This window comes from Lontra canadensis, unplaced genomic scaffold, assembly GCF_010015895.1.
Source record: "Lontra canadensis isolate GAN:19392208 unplaced genomic scaffold, GSC_riverotter_1.0 scaffold161, whole genome shotgun sequence".
Lineage (NCBI taxonomy): Eukaryota > Metazoa > Chordata > Mammalia > Carnivora > Mustelidae > Lontra > Lontra canadensis.
In genome coordinates, this window is record NW_022631155.1 from 1,901,969 (window position 1) to 1,920,309 (window position 18,341).

An 18,341-nucleotide genomic window follows, 5' to 3' on the forward strand; every position below is an offset into this window, starting at 1 on the left:
TTAACCAACTGAGCCACCCAGGCGCTCGTACTATTCACCTTAAAGATCACAATACACTTATTTCTACTTCTTTAAATGTTGCAAAGACCTCTGGCTAAAAGCAATACAATTCAGACCCAGTGTAGAATGCTTTCTGAATCATTTTTTCCAGTGGTTAGTGATGGATTTGAACTGATCCACTTGCCCCGTTCCTTGGTTCCCCTCATGACAAATGGCACATCTTCAAGACAGCTGACTGGCTTCAGCGGCATGAGCGATGGCCATGGAACAAGGTAACTTTCAAAACGCCTCCTGATTGAAATCGTTATGCTACATAAACTCTTAGAAAAGTCGACTACCAGCAGGTTAACGTTTTTAATGTAAAAAGGCTACCTAGTGATATCGCATACATTTAAACAAATCATTAAATCCACCAATGGATTCTGTAACTGTCAAATACGCACCAGTAAACAAAGTTTTAAAATAGGAACAAGATCAAGTTCCCCGTCCACCTGCCAATTTCAGAACTCATGAGCCCAGCTAATGTGCTGCATGATACAACTTCATTGTGCTGAACTACTCTTCCCTGTGAGAAACTACTGCAGAAAGGTCCATTTTCAATTAGTGAGTGAAAAGTCCCTTCTCAAGCAAACGTTAAGACCGTGGTTGAAAGTCAAGAGTAAACGTATGGAAACAGTCCCAACCACAGCAGTCGCGAAGGTGCCGGTCCAGCACATCTTACTGTGCAAGGACCTTCTCGGATTGGCACTCCTGACAAAGATTCCTCCAGCTGGGATCAGTGGCGAAGGTGGAGGAGGAGGAGGAGGTGTACTGCCAGCAACTGCACATCCAAGAGCAGATGTGCAGGTTCTAGAAAAAATGGGAGAGGAGGAAAGGCCAGAGATGCTAACCGTCCACTCAGAACAATTCCTCCAGGCACTTTTGACTGGAGGAGGAGCAGTGGCTTTGCTGGTACTAGGTCCTTAAGTACCAGCTTCAAGACACAGGAAGCTTTCCCTGACTTCCCTGCGGGCACGTACACACACACACACCTCGCTTCTCTGTATACCGTCCAGATTTCTAATATTTCACTTCTCAGGCTATACTGTACTTATCCACTAAATGACTTGTACTGTTCGATCTGCGCTTCCCCAGAGCAAGGGTTGTTTCCCCTTGTGGCACCAGCATGCAGCAGCCTGGGCACTCGGTCTATGAATCCATGAAGGCAGTATCACCCGCACAAACTTTCGTGACTTTGGAGATGTTAGTCTTCAGCTATTAAAGGTATGCCGACCTCCCTCCCAAGGGCCGCTATGTGTGTTTTTAACTCCTTTGCACATCTGTGTCAGTTTTCATCAATGTAAATATCCATAAATGATGTTGCTTTCAGCCTTTTACGCATAAATGGAATCATTCCACATTCTTCTGCCCGTTGCTTTGCTCGCACGGCACGGTCGGGAGAGCCACATCACACAGCCGTGCGGAGCTGTGTGCCCCATATTTTCACCGCTGCATACACGTCCGTTGCTATACACTTGTCTTCCGAACCGGTTCCAGGTTTCCCTATTACAAACCGTTCTGCTACAAACATCTTATAAATTTTATGTCTCCCACTTCCGGCACAGTTGTAGGGGAACTGCAATTGTATTTTTATATCAGATTTCCCAATACCTTTGTCTGATTTGCTGTAAATATATTTTTTAATTATATGGAGAAGATGAATAATGGATGAAAATATAGGCAAACCGACCATTTGAGATGAAATCTTGGAGTTATCAATGCTCTGATCCGAGCAGCAAGGGGGGAAAAGGCAAATTAACAGGTTTAACTCCTGGGGCTACTCTGACAAAGAACCACAAACCAGACGGCTTACAAGAGAAATTTCTTCTCTCGAGCTTTGGAGGCTGAGTCTGAAATGAAGGTCTGTGCAGGGCTATGCTCCTCTGAAGGCACTAGGGGAGGATCCTTCCTTGCTTCTTCCTAGCTTCTGGTGGTGGTTGGCAGTCCTTGGCATTCCTTGGCCTGTAGCTACATCACTCTGATCTCTGTCACACAGAGCTGTCCCCATACGTCTGTGTCTTCACATGGTCTCCTTCTTTCTTATAAGGACATCAGTCCTATCGGATGAAGGGCCCACCCAACTCCAGTAGGATTTCAACTAGTTATACCTATAAAGACCTTATTTCAAAATAAATCCCATTACAAGGTACTGGGGGCTAGGTCTAGCAACATATCTTTTTGGGGGATGCAATCCAACCTCTAACAGGCAAGAAATTAACTAGAGAAATTAACAATCTACAATACAGTTACATCAACATATGGCTACATTCAGAACAATTTAGTCTGTCAGTCCATCTATAAGGACTCACTAAATACCCATTAAATTAACCAGCACTAAAATATTAATACAGCTTCTGAGAAGAAATAATGAAATGACACCAAGCCCACTACTTCTGAGACACTCCTTGCTCTGCGTATGTCATTACTTCCAAAGAGGTCCAAAATCAGTTGATAATTACATACTGGGCAACTACTCTGGGGCACAGCAGGAAGTTCTAAGAAGAAACAAAGACAGATCTGCAAGGAGCTAGCACAGGAGTTGGGGAGATGATTAAATATAAGTAAAATAGCAATAAAGACAATGAATATATAGAAACTAAACAGTAATAAAGCCAATCATACAGGTGGCACTGCACAGTTAAAAAGCAAGGTAGAACGTTCGCTCGTGGATAATGATCACGGCTTCCATTTACTGACCCCCTACTCTGTGCCAGGCACTGTTCTAAGCACAGATGACCTCATTCAATCCCCCCCCAACAACCTTACAACCCTACTATTACTATCTTCATATCAAAACACCCGACCCCAGGGAACAGGAAGGTTAAAGAACGTGTCCACTAAGAACTGTCAAAGTTAGAATTCAAACCCAGTCAGTCTGGCCCTCTTGCCCACTAACAGATATTGGTGGCTCTGGTTCTCTAGTGGACAGTCAAGTGAGGAATGCCTCATGCTTTCACAGCTGGATACAAAGGTTTTCTTGGATTTCCATCTCTATGTGAGAAAATCGGATGGTCACAAATAGGAACTCTAGCCTCCATTGTACAGAAGAGTAAAGAAACAGTGCCTCCTCCCCCACGCACATGTTTGGGAGGCACTGAACCAGTACCTTCCTTCTTGGCTGCCCACTTCAATAGCACTTTGTATCATGGAACAGTGTTTTCAGAGTATATAAGATGGAAAAACTTCATTATTAGCGGACAAAAATCAAATAAAGACCCCAAGAAGTACAACTGTGATGTAAGGAGGCGTCGTTAAAATGCCTATGAGGGCATATGTAGCTGGAGTTCTTCAAAGCAGTCGCTTTTGCTGGTATGCCCTTATTCCAGTAACACTGCCACTATTCCAAGTTTTTTTTTTTTTTACAAGATTTTATTTATTTATTTGAGAGAGCACATGCGAGAGAGCATGAGTGGGGTGGGGGGCAGAGGGAGAAGCACACTGCCTGCTGAGCAGGGAGCCTGGTGCAGGACTCGACTCAGGATTCTATCCCAGGATCCCGAGATCATGACCAGAGCCGAAGGCAGAGACGCTTAACTGACTGAGTCACGCAGACGCCCCAGCACCATTCACAGTATCCATCCAGTTCTTCTCTTGAACTGCTTTTAGAGTTTAGAGCGACATAAGACATTGTCTCATAAATTTTACCGTATCTCAGTTCTTTAATGAAAAGTAATGCTTCCCACAGCATGGGTGCCCGCTCTGTTTAACAGATGAGCCTCAAAATTATTTTGGCCTGAAGCCAAGTGCCCAGTCCTCACTCAAAGATTTGACACAACCAAGGATATCTTTTAAATTGCCAGAAGGCAATTCTAAAGAGTTCCAGAAATGGGCTGGAGAGTCTGGAGTTTCCGGTCCCTTCTCTACATGGGCCAGAAGGAAAAAGCACAAGTGAAGTTTTTCAATGTGGCCAACTGTTGCAAATGCTATGCATGATACATCTTTATTAGTCCTAATTTATAAGAGCAGGTTGACCTTGAAGGTTAGCAGAGATCAGCAGCAGGACTAGCTAGCCTGCCAAACAGGCAATTTGCCGTAATAGTTAAGAGGAGTGTCCAAAGGGATCTCCAAAGATTGGCTTCATTAGATGCCTGAGAGACTCGGAAAGAGAATGACAAGCAGCGACCCTGAGTAGGGCAATCAGTCATAAATACAGTGGTCATTCACCCACGCTGTACAAGAAGGTGAAGGCCCGAATGCATGAACACACATACACTTCTGAAACGTGGCACTATTATTAGCAGGGGGCAGGTTTTCATAGATGTAAGAAAATAATCTAAGGAAAAAGGCAGAAATAAATAAGGCAAGGAGATAAAGAGAAGCCAAAATGAGTGTGAGAAGGATAGCAAAGAGAAGATGAAGAAATACCAGTACTAGAACAATGACATATATGCATCTGACGGAGAATTTCCATGGCCTTTGAAGAAGCAATATATGCTGCTCCATAGACGAATTTAAAAAAGTTCCCATGCTCCAGAAGGAAATTCTGTTATCAACACCAGGAGGAAAAGCTAGATAGTAGTGGTTAGTAATGGAAAATAATCTGGTGATTATGTCGAGTCGACAAGGCTATTCATGACGTACACTATCTTCCTAAAGATTATATCTGAGACATGGTTTCCACAAACATAATGCAACATCTAATCATGATTTCAAAAAAAAAAACCCTCAGCAAACTAGGAATAGTCAAGAGCACCTATGAAAAACCTACAGCTAACATCATACTTAATGATGAAAGATGGAATGCTTTCCATCCCAAGTGTGGGAACAAGGCAAGGGCGGTTGCTCTTATTGCTTGCATTCCATAGCTCTTAGAGATCCTAGCAAGTTTTTAATAAGGTAACAAGTCTAATCCTAGCAAGCCTAATAAGGTAAGAAATAAAAGTCATAACATATTGGAAGAAGTAAAGTCGTATTTGCAGACAATATGGGCACGTATGCAAAAAATCCCAAGAATACTATAGAAGAATTAATAGAACTGGTAAGTAAATTTAGGAAGGTTATAGGATATGCAGGTCAACATTAAAATAAATGATATTTGTACTTCCAGCAATGAACAAATGGATATTAAAGTGTTAAAAAATCATTTGCATAATATAAAAAAATGAAATCTTTAGGGATACATTTAACAAAATGTGTATAAGAACCATGCATGGAAAACTATAAAACACTACTGAGAGAAATTAAAGAAAACCTAAATACATGAAAATATATATCTTGCTCAAGGATCAGAAGACTCGATATTGTTATGATGGTAGTACTGATCTAGAGATCCAATGCCAGGTCTATCAAATCCCAATGGGCTTTGTTGCAGAAACTGACAGGACGATTCCAAAATTTATATGGAAAGGCGAAGGACTAAAAATGGCCAAAACAACCTTGAAGGGGGCAAAAAAAGTTGGAGTTACCTCCATTATCCAATTTCCAGGCTTACTAAAAATGCCTCAGTAATCAAGACAGTGTGATATTGGCAAGAATAGTTAGCCTGCCCCAACAGGCAGTTTGCCATAATAGATAGAAAAATGTCCCAAGGAATTGCCAAAGACCAGCTGCAGGATTAGACCCATCTTTTGAAGGTCCTAGCAACAGTCAATTGATTTCCAACCAATGTACCAAGGTAATTCAATGGGAAAAGGATAGTCTTTTCCACCAATGATGCTGGAACATTTTGATAACCATACCGAAAAATAAGTGAATACTGACCCTTACTTCACAAAATATACAAAATCAAGTTGAAATGAAGCATAGAAGTACTAGTTTTAGGGGCACTCAGCGTGAAGTCTACTTGGGATTCTCTCCCTCCATCTCCCTCTGCCCCTCCCCTTCTCCTGCTTGCATGCACTTGCTGGCTCTCTCTCAAATAAATAAATCAATCTTTTAAAAAAGTATTAGTTTTATATTGCTGCATAACAAACTTAGTGGCTGTAAACAACACACATTAATTATCGTGCAGTTTCCATGGGTCGTGGGCCAGGAGCTGGCAGTGTAGCTGGATTCTCTCCTCAAGGTCTCACAAGGCTGTAAGCTCAAGGGAAGGGGATTATACAGGGAATGAACCTGGGGGAGTGGGGAAGACACAAGACATCTAAACAGAAGTGCTAAAACTACAAAAGTCCTAGAGGGAGACATGGGAAAATCTTTGTGAAACTTAGGTTAGGCAAAGATTTCTTAGAACACAGAAAGCATAAACCTTAAGAGGAAAAAAAAATGATAAACCTGACTTCATCAAAATTAAAAACCTTGCTCTTTCAAAGGCACAATTAAGAAAATGAAAGGGTAAGGTGAAGTCTGAGAGAAAGTACTTGCCAATAGCAGATCTCATAAAGGTCTTATAATCAAAACATATAAAGAACTTTATAATTTAGTAAGACAGGCAACCCAATGAGAAACAGGCAGAAGATTTGAGCAGACACGTCACCAAAGAAGATATACAAATGGCCAATAAGCCCATGAAGACATACTCATTGACTGTCATTAGTCATTAGGAACATGCAAATTAAATTCACGGTGAGCTGCCATCACACACACAGTAGAATGGCTACAATTTAACCAGACAAACAATAACAAGAGTTGATGAGGATAGGGCCCAAGCAGAACTCTCATACTTTACTTTGCCAGTGGGAACACAAATTGGCACAAGCACTTTGGGAAAGAGTTTGAAGGTTTCTTGTAAAGTTAAACATACACTAAGCACACTGCCCACCAATGCCACGCCTAAGTATTTACACAGATGAAAACACAAGTCCGCACGAAGACTTGTAAGCAAATGTTCATAGCGGCTTTATTCACCATGGCCCCAAACTCAGCCAACTCCAATGTTCATCAACTAGTGAATAAACAAAGCGCTGTGGAACACTACCCAACAACACAAAGTCACCAGCTGTGGGTCTGTGCGACAACATGGATAAATCTGCAAAGCATTATGCTGAGTGAAAGAAGCCAACCACAAAACACTATATAAACCTGCTCTCAACACGTCTCAAAAAAACTACTGGTCTTCAGACCACAGCCTCTAACCATAATGTAGTGAAGTTAGAAATCAGTTCTAAAAATACCTAGAAAATGTATTTGCAAATTTAAAAATATATTCCTGAACCCAAAGGTGAATGAAATAATCACAACAGAAATGAGACTATACTAAAACTAAAGAATAATAATTCTAATGTTTTGAAACGTCTAAACCACAAAATAAGTCCAAAGAGAGGAGAAAATAGTGATTTCCAGAACATATTTTAAGTGAAAAAAAGAAAAGAGGCTGAATAGTGTATGCAATATGCTTTTTTGGTGTAAGCGGGGGGAAATGCAAATGTGTGTGTGTGTGTGTGTGTGTGTGTGTGTGCGCGCGCGCGCGCACACACAAGAGCAAGCATACAGAAGAAACAGAAGACTGCTCGCTTTGGCATGGCCCCTGCACAAGGATGACACATGAATTTGTGAAGCGTTCCATATAAAAAAGGAGAAACAGAAGAATAAACTAAAACCTAATAATGTTGATTACCTGGGATGGCATGGGGGAAACGGGATGCCTGGCAAGAGGCAGGGATGGAAGTAAGGCTTTTTGGAATACACGCTGATGTAAACTTGACTTTAAAATTATATAAAGTTTTTACTCATTAAAAATTAAAAAGAAACTAGAGAATATTATTATGTTCATTCATTTCCACATACTGACAAACACCATGCTGCATAACCACAACCGACAAACCTCTGGTAAGACTGAGAAAAAAAACAAAAAGAAGGCATAAACAATATTAAGATTTAAGAATGAAAAGATGGGGGTGCCTGGGTGGCACAGTCAGTTAAGCGTCTAACTCTTGGTTTTGGCTCGGGTCCTGACCTTGGGGTCCTGACCTCGGAGTCATGGAATTGAGCTCTGTGTCTGGCTCAGGGCAGAGGCTGCCTGGGAATCTCTCTCTCTCTCTGCCCTCCCACTCCTTCTCTCTCTCTCTCAAATAAACAAATCTTTAAGAAAATAAAAAGAATGAAAAGACAGACATAACCACAGAAATGGCAGATATTAACAGGTATTTAACATCTTCCCACACTGAATCCACCAGGCCCAGGTGGCTCTAGGGGCAAGTCCTACCAGACATTCAAAAATTCAGGTCATTTCAATCTTACAGGAACTTCCAGAGACGAGAAAGAGGGAATGCTCTCACTCGCTTTGCAAGGCTAGCAAACCAATACTAAGCAAGGACAATACAGGAAAGCCAAATCTCACTCTCAAATACACAGATGTAAAAATCCGGAAGAAAATACTACCGATCAAGCCCGGCAGTCGGAAACACCCTGGTGTCACGCCAGCAGGCAAACCGGGTTAATGCTACAACGTAGTATTAGAAAATCCCTTAAAATACCCCATCTGCTTACCAGGTGCCAAGAGGGAACAAAACAGAGCTCCGTAAAGGCAGAAAAGGGGTTTGATATCATTCAACACCCACGCAGGCCCAAACAAATATGCACTAGAGGTGTATCTACACAAAACCTAAAGTAAACCTAATTACCTTGTGGTGTAATACGGAAAACATGGTGGCTTCTCAAGTGCGGTCCCTGCGCTGCGCCCCACACCCTCTGAATCAGAAACTCCAGGCTTGCCGCCAGGGAACCTGCCATGTGGGAAACGCCCACAGGTGCTCCTGGGGCAGCTGGTTACCCGAAGTCAAAGCGCCAGCGACGGAGCCTGGGAGGTCGCCGCAGCTGAAGCCGGCTGGAGCGCCCAGGAGACCCACTGAGTCAGAATCCACATTTGGACCCAGAGCGTGGGTGGTTCTCGGCCCACCCAGGTTGGAGACTCGCTTCTCCAGCAGCTGCTCTCGAGTTAAGCGAAATGCACACGTTTGCTCTCCCCCAAGATCAAGTGCATCTGAGCATCAGTGGGTGGGGCCCGGGCAGCAGGTCTTTAAGGCTCCCGGGTGATTTTGACGAGCGGCCAGTGTGGCCAGCCGCTGACCTGCAGTATTCCAGCACATGGAAACTTCTATTTAGGGACTCCGCACCCTCCTGGGGTGAGCCAGAGAAGAAGCCTGCGATCCTCGAGTTCTCTGAAGATACACCAAGAAAAGAGCCTGCCTTGCACACACACGCCACTGGCGAGTTCTTCATTCTTCAAACTGGAATGGGGGAAGCCATGGTCTTCAGTGACGTGTGGATGTTGTGCACATTCAAATGGGAAGCACATAATCGCAATGGGCAAAGGGTCTGACACAGGCTACGTGGGTCGTTAACACAAGTTACTACTGAGGCAAACCCTGGCTCTCACTGCTCTCCAAGCACTGACAGCAAATCTGAGGACATCATCAGCAAATCGAGGCCAGGATGTATCTTTCAAAGCTGCACTGTCCAACACGGGGGCCGCTAGTCCACAAGGCCCCTGAGCACTTGAACTACGGCTAGTCCAACCTGAGGGGTGCTGTCAATGTAAAGTTTGTGACAGATGTTGACAACTTCGCACAAAAAGGCAGGGGAGACCTCTCACTAATCATTACACTGATGTGCATGTTGAGATGACAATATTTTGGATATACTAGGTTAAATATATTATAAAAATTGACTTTATCTGTTTCTCTATTATGAGACTACTAGGAACATGGGTTACACATGTGGCTCGAATTATCTTTCGAAGGGACCACAAGGTCTCAAAGGATCATGGGGAAGCCAGGATGTGAACTACTAAAGCCAGCCTTCTCAAACTTTAAGCACAGATCACCTAAGGATGTCATTAAAACGCCGATTCTTGGCTGGGCAGATCCGAGTGGCCTCAGATTCTACACTTCTCCCTAAGCTTCCAAGAGCTGAGGAAAGCCAGGAGCATCAGGAAAATCAGCAACAAGGAAAAACTGTTCTGTAGCATACAAGTGATGGGGACCTCTGGAGACACGACCATATCATGTCAGAGCTGATAACAGCAAAGAAAAGAAATGGCCAGCAGGGTTTACTTGGCCTCAACTTTAAAAACTCAGCTGTTCTGCTCCCAGCAGGAACTCCAAAGAGGTGAGGGCCAGCTCCACTTGCCCTCCATGGAGGGACTCACTTTCTCTCTCAGATATGGAAGCATCCGTGTGCACGGAACACGTCAGGACCAGAAAGCTCAAAACGGAGTGTCCACTGAAGTTTCACATATCCTGCCCGCCACCTAACTAGTGTTGATGGTAGCGTCCTCCTTGGGTCTCCCTGAAACTAAGTGTGGATCTTGCTTGTCACTGTGACCCACCAGCACTACTGACAAGCCAAGGCTGGGGATCGCTTCCTGGCAGGTGCATTTCTTGTTTTTGCAAAACAGCTCGGGCCGGTTCCCAGACTGCTGGAATGAACCCTGACAGCACAGTCCCTGTTCTGATTCCCCACCTAAGTCATCTCAGGGCTATGGAGGAACTTAGGGGTTAGATGAGGGTATTTCGGGTGCCATCATCTAATGCCACGAATCCCCTTCACGGCCAACTCTGCCTCAAGAGCTCCCCTGAAGGGGAAAGCATAGCGCCAGGACGTAGCAGCCCATTCCTTCCTAGGACGTAGCAGCTTGTTCTGTTTTAAGAGGCTCTGGCAACAATGCTTCCTTTTCACGGAAAACTCAAGGACATGATATCAATATATAACAATTATCACAAGCTAAACAAAGGACATCACTGCATTGTCAAGGTCTGTAGGCAAGGGAATAAGGACAGAATGAGTTACAAACAAGTTACTTTTATTTTTACTTCCAATTATTACCCTTCAACTTCCCTCACTTCTTCCCGCGCCCCAAACACACCAACAAGCAAAGCAAAAATGAACCTATTCTAAAAGTGCTCATGACAATAGTCCAAAAACCCAGAGGTTGGGAAGGTAACGTGTGAGACCTCTCCCATCACTGGACTCCAAGAACTTTCTTACTCATCTGCTAATTGACCACAACAAGGCTGAGTGTGAGCTACGTTTCATCTTGCAGTCAGGGGATAGGGTTTCTGTACATACAACCAAATTTGTTGAAATGAACACATCCAACCTACTCTGAACTATATCCCCTCCTGTCCAGTTCAAGTCAAAGAGCATTTACTCGATGTCTGCTGGGGAGGGAGGGCCAAGTTAGGCTTTACCTGCCCAGGAAAAAAACGTCTCCAACCTCAGCCCCCTTCTGCACAAGCTTGGAAGATGAAACAATCATGACTGAAATCTGCAGGTATAACATATCAAGACAAAGAGGGGAGGCAGGGCAATAGTGGATGAACAAACAACTCCAAATAACAAGAAAAGAGCACTCTGCCTCGGTTCTGTTGGAATGCGAAAGGCAGCAGAGACCTGGAGAGCAATCAAGGCCTTGCGTGACTTCCCATCCTAAGCCCCTGAGTGAGAGTATCCAGTCTGATACGGACGGAGGAGATTGGCAGGGCCTCAGGCTGCATTAAGGAGCTAATGTAAGGTGCGGATTCGAAAAAGGAAAGATTTTCATTCTGAAACAGTTCAGAAAAAGGCAGGCAATATTCCTTGGTACAGAGATTGCCTTGCTGTCGCCCTGTGACTGCTGGTTATGCAGTACTACATTTTAAGAATCAATAAAAAGGAAGCTCGTAAGAACCAACGGCTCCAGGTCCATCTGAGAGAGGCAATCAAACGCTTGCATACTTCCACGCTGACAGAAGAGGGAAAGCAAGGCAGAGAGGCCACACCTACAGCTGTGGGGGAAGAAGACCAAGAACAGGAAGGGCTCTGCTCTCTTACACCAGTTCTCCCAACAGCAATGGCCTATATAATACACGAATGCAATAATAATAACGCTGCACAGCCTACAAAGGGGCACTGATGCATATTCGATTCTCTGGAAAGTTCTGGGAGCTTGGCAGGGCTCACTGCTCTGTCTTACAAATGGGAGAGGCAGCAGGGGTGAAGTAAAATGACTTATCCAATGTCACAGAGTTAAGAAGGGGCAGAAATGGGACTCGAACCTGGCATCTGGAATCCAAACTCAGGGAGCTTTTGGCCACCTCACACCAACCAAGAGCTCCTTTACGATTCCTTGCTCCTCAGACAGAAACAGAAAGAAAGTGGTAGTGCGTGGTGCCAATATTCTAAAGAGGTACCGGCTGTATTCTTAAAAAGAAAAGAATGAGACTGTCCAGGTGCTCTGGTGGAAGAATACATTGTAAACATTTAACATGAAAAACTGTCCTCCAACTATAGGAGGGCAACTGGGTCTCACTTGGCCAACTCTCTGCTGGGTCTCCTGGTACCCTCCTGCTTTCAAAGCAGAGGAACTAGAAGAAGGCCTTTCTTGCTCTAGCCATGTTTATAGAAACAAACAAAATATGGCCTCAAGTAATTTCTGAGTCCAAATAGCAAAGGAAACTTAACACTGCGGGAACTGTGGGCACTGCTGCCAATGTCACCTGAAACTAAAAGCTCGAGTCAACCATGAAATGCAGAGAAATGGCTAGAAAAAAAAATCACACTTACTGGACATCCAAAAGTGTATTAGGACACATCTAGAATCATTTCTTTTTCTTTAAAAGCAAACAAGGGGAGGGGGTCCCTGGGTGACTCAGTCGGTGAAGCATCGGACTCCTGATTTTGGCTCAGGTGATCTCAGAGTCCTGGGATGGAGCCCAGTGTCAGGCTCCACGCTCAGCAGGGAGTCTGCCCAGGATTCTCCCCCCACCCCCCCGTCCCTCTGCCCATCCCCCCATTTGCTTTCTCTGTCTCTCTCTCAAATAAATCAATCAGTCTTTAAAAGCAAACAAGGGAGTTCCATGCAGTTCTAGTCAGTAACAGTTAACTTTTCTTGAGTGCCTACTATGTGCAAGACACTATTCGAAGCGCTCAGCATAGATTATCATTCAGTCTGGCCAACAACGCTTTGAGGCCGGTGCTGTTTGTGTTATTATTCTCATGTTACAGGTAAGGACACTGAGGCACAGGGGTAAGTAACTCACCCCAAGTCATGCAGGTAATATTAGAGCCAGGACTCAAATCCAGAGTCAACACCTTATATGCAAACAGCAGCCCCTGTCCCTCCCCCATCTGCAAAAAAAGAATAATGAACTGAGAAACTAGAAAATAAAGAAAGCAGAACTTCAAAGAGGTCAGATGCAGGGAAGGGAAATTACTAAAGAATAATGAAAGCAACCTCTTATTCTTCTATAAAATGAAAAAAAAAACTGTAGAAATAACAAAAAAACTCTGGCCTTTGAAATCCTTTGGCCACCAGTTCAGAATGTTGCCTCCTAAGCCTTGAAGAGGCTCTGCTTTTCTCTTGATTTTGGAGCCCTCAATAAGAGCAAGAACCACATGTTCCTTCAGTGGTTTTTAAAGTAACTACATTTTGTTAGTCCTCCTTTCATTTTGGAACAAAGAATATTTGAGTATTTTTTAATAACTTTAGTCATTTTTCAGAACCTGTAAAAATGTAAAAAATTTGCTTTGAAGCCATTGAACATACAGCATATGAGAGAACCGAAAAGGTACTAAACAGACGAACTTTCACAGTAAGCCATCATGCATGCCATTTGACTAGCGCTTTAGTTTTTAAGAAGTTGAATGCTTCTTTACGCTACAGCTAACATCAAATAAACTTGTCTCTTTACAAACCGCACACCCCAAATAATGACCACGGTTTCAGGTGGTAGGTTCTCAGTACACACCAGAGTGCAGGAAGAAAAATCCCTGTGTAAGGTAGCCTGAGGCAGGCAGACACTGGCATGAAATCAACAAGGAATACAAACTTGTCAGCAGAGCCTTCTTTAGCAAAAGTAAGGGAACTACTGAGACAGGGAGTGACTGGAAGGTCACCTCCCTAGGTGTTTGAAAGCACTTACTGTTTGCATGTAAAAGAAAAAATGCAAAAATGAGGCTGGGGTGAATTTATGATCCAAGAGGCAATCGCTGGAGAAGCAATGACTCCATAGAACCTCTTTGATTTAGACAGATTTACTTTTGGATTTCATTATTTGCTTTAATGGAGCAGCAGCTGACACTCTAAAACTAACAATTCAGTTTAACTCCTAAGTCAATCTCAAACATGCCAGCCTGTTTTATTGACATTTCAGCATTCTATTTTGCTGCATAGTGCTCATGTCTACTGGAAAATATATCATTGCTTTTTTATTGTTGTAATTGTTGTCTGCTTCCCCACACATACGTTCTGTAAGGCAGGGACTTAGTGGCACTATCTGCTGTCTTCACGGTACTTGGGATGCCACAGGCACACTATGGACATCCTGGGTTTAAAGGGTAAATGAAGACGCTGACAACTTGGTCAATATAAGTTAGAACTTTAAGGTAAGGAGACCCAATTGTTTAATAGCATTTAGTAACTGGAATCTAAAAGACCCAATGAATCTTCTCTACTTTCAGTGGTTGGAATCTACTCCATGCGGAAGTAGAAGTAGGTGCGGAATCTCTCAAGGATACATTTGGTTTTCTGAAACAGCCAAGTCATTGAGTCAAATCTGGTAATAAGTGATCGTGCCCAAAATATATGTCAGGTGAAAGCAAAATGTGTCTATAAATTAACAAGCCTAATTATCTTATTTGGCTGGTAAACTGGCTTTGAAGGAAATTCAAAATGGTTTGAACTACAGCAAAATCAATGGCTTAATCTCAAGGCTCTAAGGTGGAGACTTCACAAGGAACAAAACTAAGCTATGATAAAATAAATAAAAAAATTAAAAAAGTGCCCGGGTTCCATAGAAGCCAAGATACTCCCCAGAGACCTGACTTGTGATATAAGCTTTGCCATTAGGTTGCCCAAATCCTGGGTCCTATTATTATAATATCATACAGGGCTACACTCTCTGGGCCTCAGTTTCCCCATCCTGGAAACGAACTACTATGAACTTCAAGGTTCAAGTCAATTCTAATATGCCATGATTTCATTCTTGTGAAGGTCTATTATGTCTATTTAAAAACCAGTCACAATTCACTCCACCTCATACTTAGTATGCGTCTATAAAGCCCATAATATAATCTTTACAGCAGATTCATTTCATATTTGCTTAGGCAAAAACTAAAATTAGTTTTCACTTCCTGAGCACGGCAAAAGACAGTTAAGGGAGGCAACCCGGCAAAGGGCGCTTGCTCGTGCCTGTGCACACTTCCGACTGCGTATCAGGGAACTAACCGTTCCCTCTCAGATCGCCTCTCAACTGTTGCAAAAACAGATAAACCTCCCGTGCGTGACACTGAAACTCTGTTAGAGAGACCCCATGGGGCTTCCCGGCCAGCGGCAGGCTGCGGCCGCTCCGCAGGACCCACGGGGATGCGACGGGCACCCACCCCAGGCGGAGGGCCAAGGCACGGACCAGCCGCGGCGCGTCGCCGGGGTGGCAGGACGGCCGCCCAGCCCGCTCCCGCCCCAGGACGGGGAAGCAAAGTCCGAGGAGCGGCCGCGACGCCCCCAGAGTTCCCCCCTCGGGCCCGATCCCCGCCTCGACCTTCGCCCGTCGCCGGCCCGGGACCCTGGGCGGGGGGAACAGGAGGAAGCCGGAGACACCTGCCTGCGCCTCCCCGGCCTCACTCAGCCCTGGCCGGCAGGGACAGCGAGGCGCTCGGGCGAAACCCCCCCTCGCCATCTACACCCGCGGGTGCGGCGAGGACCCACCGCCCCCGTCGGCCCAGGGAGTCCCAACTTCCTCCTCCCGGCCCCTCACCGCAGGTCCCCGCAGCGCCCGGCTCTGAGCCAGGCCTGCCGCGAGCGCGCACCCACCTCGGGCTCCCGGCGCCACCGCCGTTGCCAGGCTGCTCGGCTCCCGGGCCCCGCTCCGCCCCCTTCAGGGCCCGCCCCCTGCGGCCTCCCCGCCTCTGGCCGCCGCCCGCCGCCCTCCTCCGCGCTCCGGTTGGCGGGGGTGCGCCACGTGACATGGGTGAGACGGGCGGAAGGCGCCGGGAAAGCCTCTGCGGGCGCCCCGAGGGGCGGGGCTCCTCACCCTGGAGGCTGCTGGGAAGCCCTCTTTGAAAGGTCCGGCGCGTGGAGGCATCTGGAAGTTGTAGTTCTAAATGCGATGCCAGTGGGCCGGGCCCGGACGCTAAGGAGCCGCCCCTGTGCGGGAAGTTGGAGTAGGAGCCCGACGGAGGCCGCTAGGAAGCGTAGTCCCAGGACTCCTCGGTGTCCCCTTGTTTTCCTTCAGTAATGGGGAAATCCAGGGGGAAAACCTCTCTAGATGAAACTTCGGCAGAGGTCACTAAACGGAGCTGTTACCGGGTGCGGATGGTGGGCTGCGTGAAGCTGAGATACCATAAGGGGAAAAAGAAGGGATGGCACTGACTCGGCGCGGAATCTACAACTCACAAACCGAACGACCGCTGAGGCGTATTTCATGCTGCGTCAGCATCTTTCCAAGAACTCTCTTGAGACTTAGTGAAAGGAAACATTTCAGGACGAAATCCCTTCTGCTTTTTTTGAGGTTTGGGGGCAGGCGACCATTAACACAGTAAAAAAGAAAGGAAAATGAAAAAAAAAAAAAAACAACAGAAGGAAGACAACTTCAGGAAGAGAATTCCATGTGTAATCAAATAAAACAAGCTTAACGTGACACAGAAGAATAGGTGTGATATTCCTTGTGCTGCACAATTATATATATATACACACACACACACACACACACACAAACAGTTCAAGTAAACGATGGTAAATAGGAGCACTTTAACATCTTTTTGCTCTTTAGTGAGTACCCCAGTATCTAAAAATAAGTGTTTTACCTGATACCAGTGTGTGTATTCATATTTATATACAATCAGATATCACTATATGTATACACACAATACACACACACGCACTAAACTTACTGCAGAGTCCATCCAGACTTCTTAGGTGAGTAACAAGGCCCTTCAGAGTCCAACCCTCCTACTGTCCCAGTGGGCCTCTTCTCTCTCTCTGCTCCAAATTCTGGTCTAATCACAGAAACCTTCTTTCAGTTATCTGGATGCACCATGTTCTTTCCTCCTTCCAGCCCCCTGCGCTTTTGCCGTTTCTTTCTCCCGGGTTGGCCAAACTCCTGGAAGGGTGGCAGAAGAACACTTGTTCCTGGGCCAGGAAGAATTAGCCCTCCCAGAGCCCTTATCGCACTGATGTGATCATTTGCTTACATGTGGCCTTGCCAGCTCCCCTCCCCAGACTGTGAACTCCTTTGAATCACATTCACTTCTGTACTGGATTACAAAAAGCACTCAGTAAATGCTTCTTGATTGTATGAATTGCATGCGAGAGCAGAACCCTGCTGGTCACACGTCAGAGCCAGGACCTGGGCTGAAATCAAGATTTGGACGCTTCACTGACTGAGCCACCCAGGCCCCCAACCTTTTGAGAAAATATTGAGTAATGTATTTGAGAGAAAGAGAGCACAAGCAGGAGGGCAGAGGGAGAGGGAGAGGGTATCTCCAGCGGACTCTACATCAAGGGCACAGCCCAACACGACGACGGATCCTAGGACCCTGCGATCATCAGGACCTGAGCTGAAATCGAGAGTCAGTCACTTAACTGACTCCACCACTCCAGTGCCTGAGTTCGAAGTATGAGTGTGAGTATCTGTTTGTGGGTTCTCCAGGCTTCCCTGCATTTTACACACACACGGGCACATGCGCATACACCAAAGGCATGGGGGTCTGTTGGGGGGTGGCTGGTTCCAGGACAATAGGAAGGGGGCAGCAAGAGACGGGACATAATGCTGCTTCTTCAGTAACCTTCCTGGGTGGGACATCCTGCACCCATTTCCCCCTCCCCAAGGTCCCCCAGCTTTGGCTAAGACCCAGGCCAAAGATACTTCCTGTCCCTGGGGCGTCAGCCTGTTCTCCCAAGTCTGGGCAAGTGGAGCAGGCAGGTCCAGGAGGAATCTACATCCATGGCCCGGCCAGGCAGACCCGCGCCCCCCACTCCCAGCCTCCTGGGTGAGAAGCAGGCCTGAGAAAGGCAAAGTTTTGTTTCCTGCTTCTCTCCTTCAGCATCCTCACACGCGGCCCTGTGCTGATGCTCTACCCTACCAGTCCCCACCCCTGTTGTCGGCTAGGGACTGCCACCACCTTGTTCTAGCAGGTTCATTACACTGAGCCCAGGGTGGAGGAAGGGAAGGGGCATCCTTGTCAGGAGGAGCAAACTGTTGGTCTTGGGAAAGTTACTTCTAATCATTAGCTACTGCCTCTGAAAAAAGGAGTCAAACGCCACTTCTCATGGTCGCTGTGTCCTAGCATAGTAAGGATCCAGGTGAAGGTGGTCTAGAATGTCAAGGCAGCAGTGTTCCTAAGCTGCCAGGCTGGCCAGTGGGAAGAGAGGTGGGAGAAGGTGGGAGAAAGCCCCTGAACATCCCAGCTCCTCCATGTTTGTTAGGTATGTGGCTTTGGGGAAG

General features: G+C 45.7%; 1 protein-coding gene across 4 annotated transcripts in view; it reads right to left on the minus strand.

Moving 5' to 3' along the window:
* Positions 1 to 15,785, minus strand: part of MTM1 (myotubularin 1) — a 90,183-nt gene extending 74,398 nt beyond the window's left edge. For 2 of the 4 annotated variants that reach the window (XM_032845292.1, XM_032845291.1), the window contains exon 1: positions 15,710 to 15,785. The gene's annotated coding sequence lies outside the window, so the exon portion shown is untranslated. The remainder of the gene's footprint in view (positions 1 to 15,709) is intronic. The other 2 variants (XM_032845290.1, XM_032845289.1) reach the window with 1 other exon arrangement.
* Between the last annotated feature and the right edge of the window lie 2,556 nt (positions 15,786 to 18,341).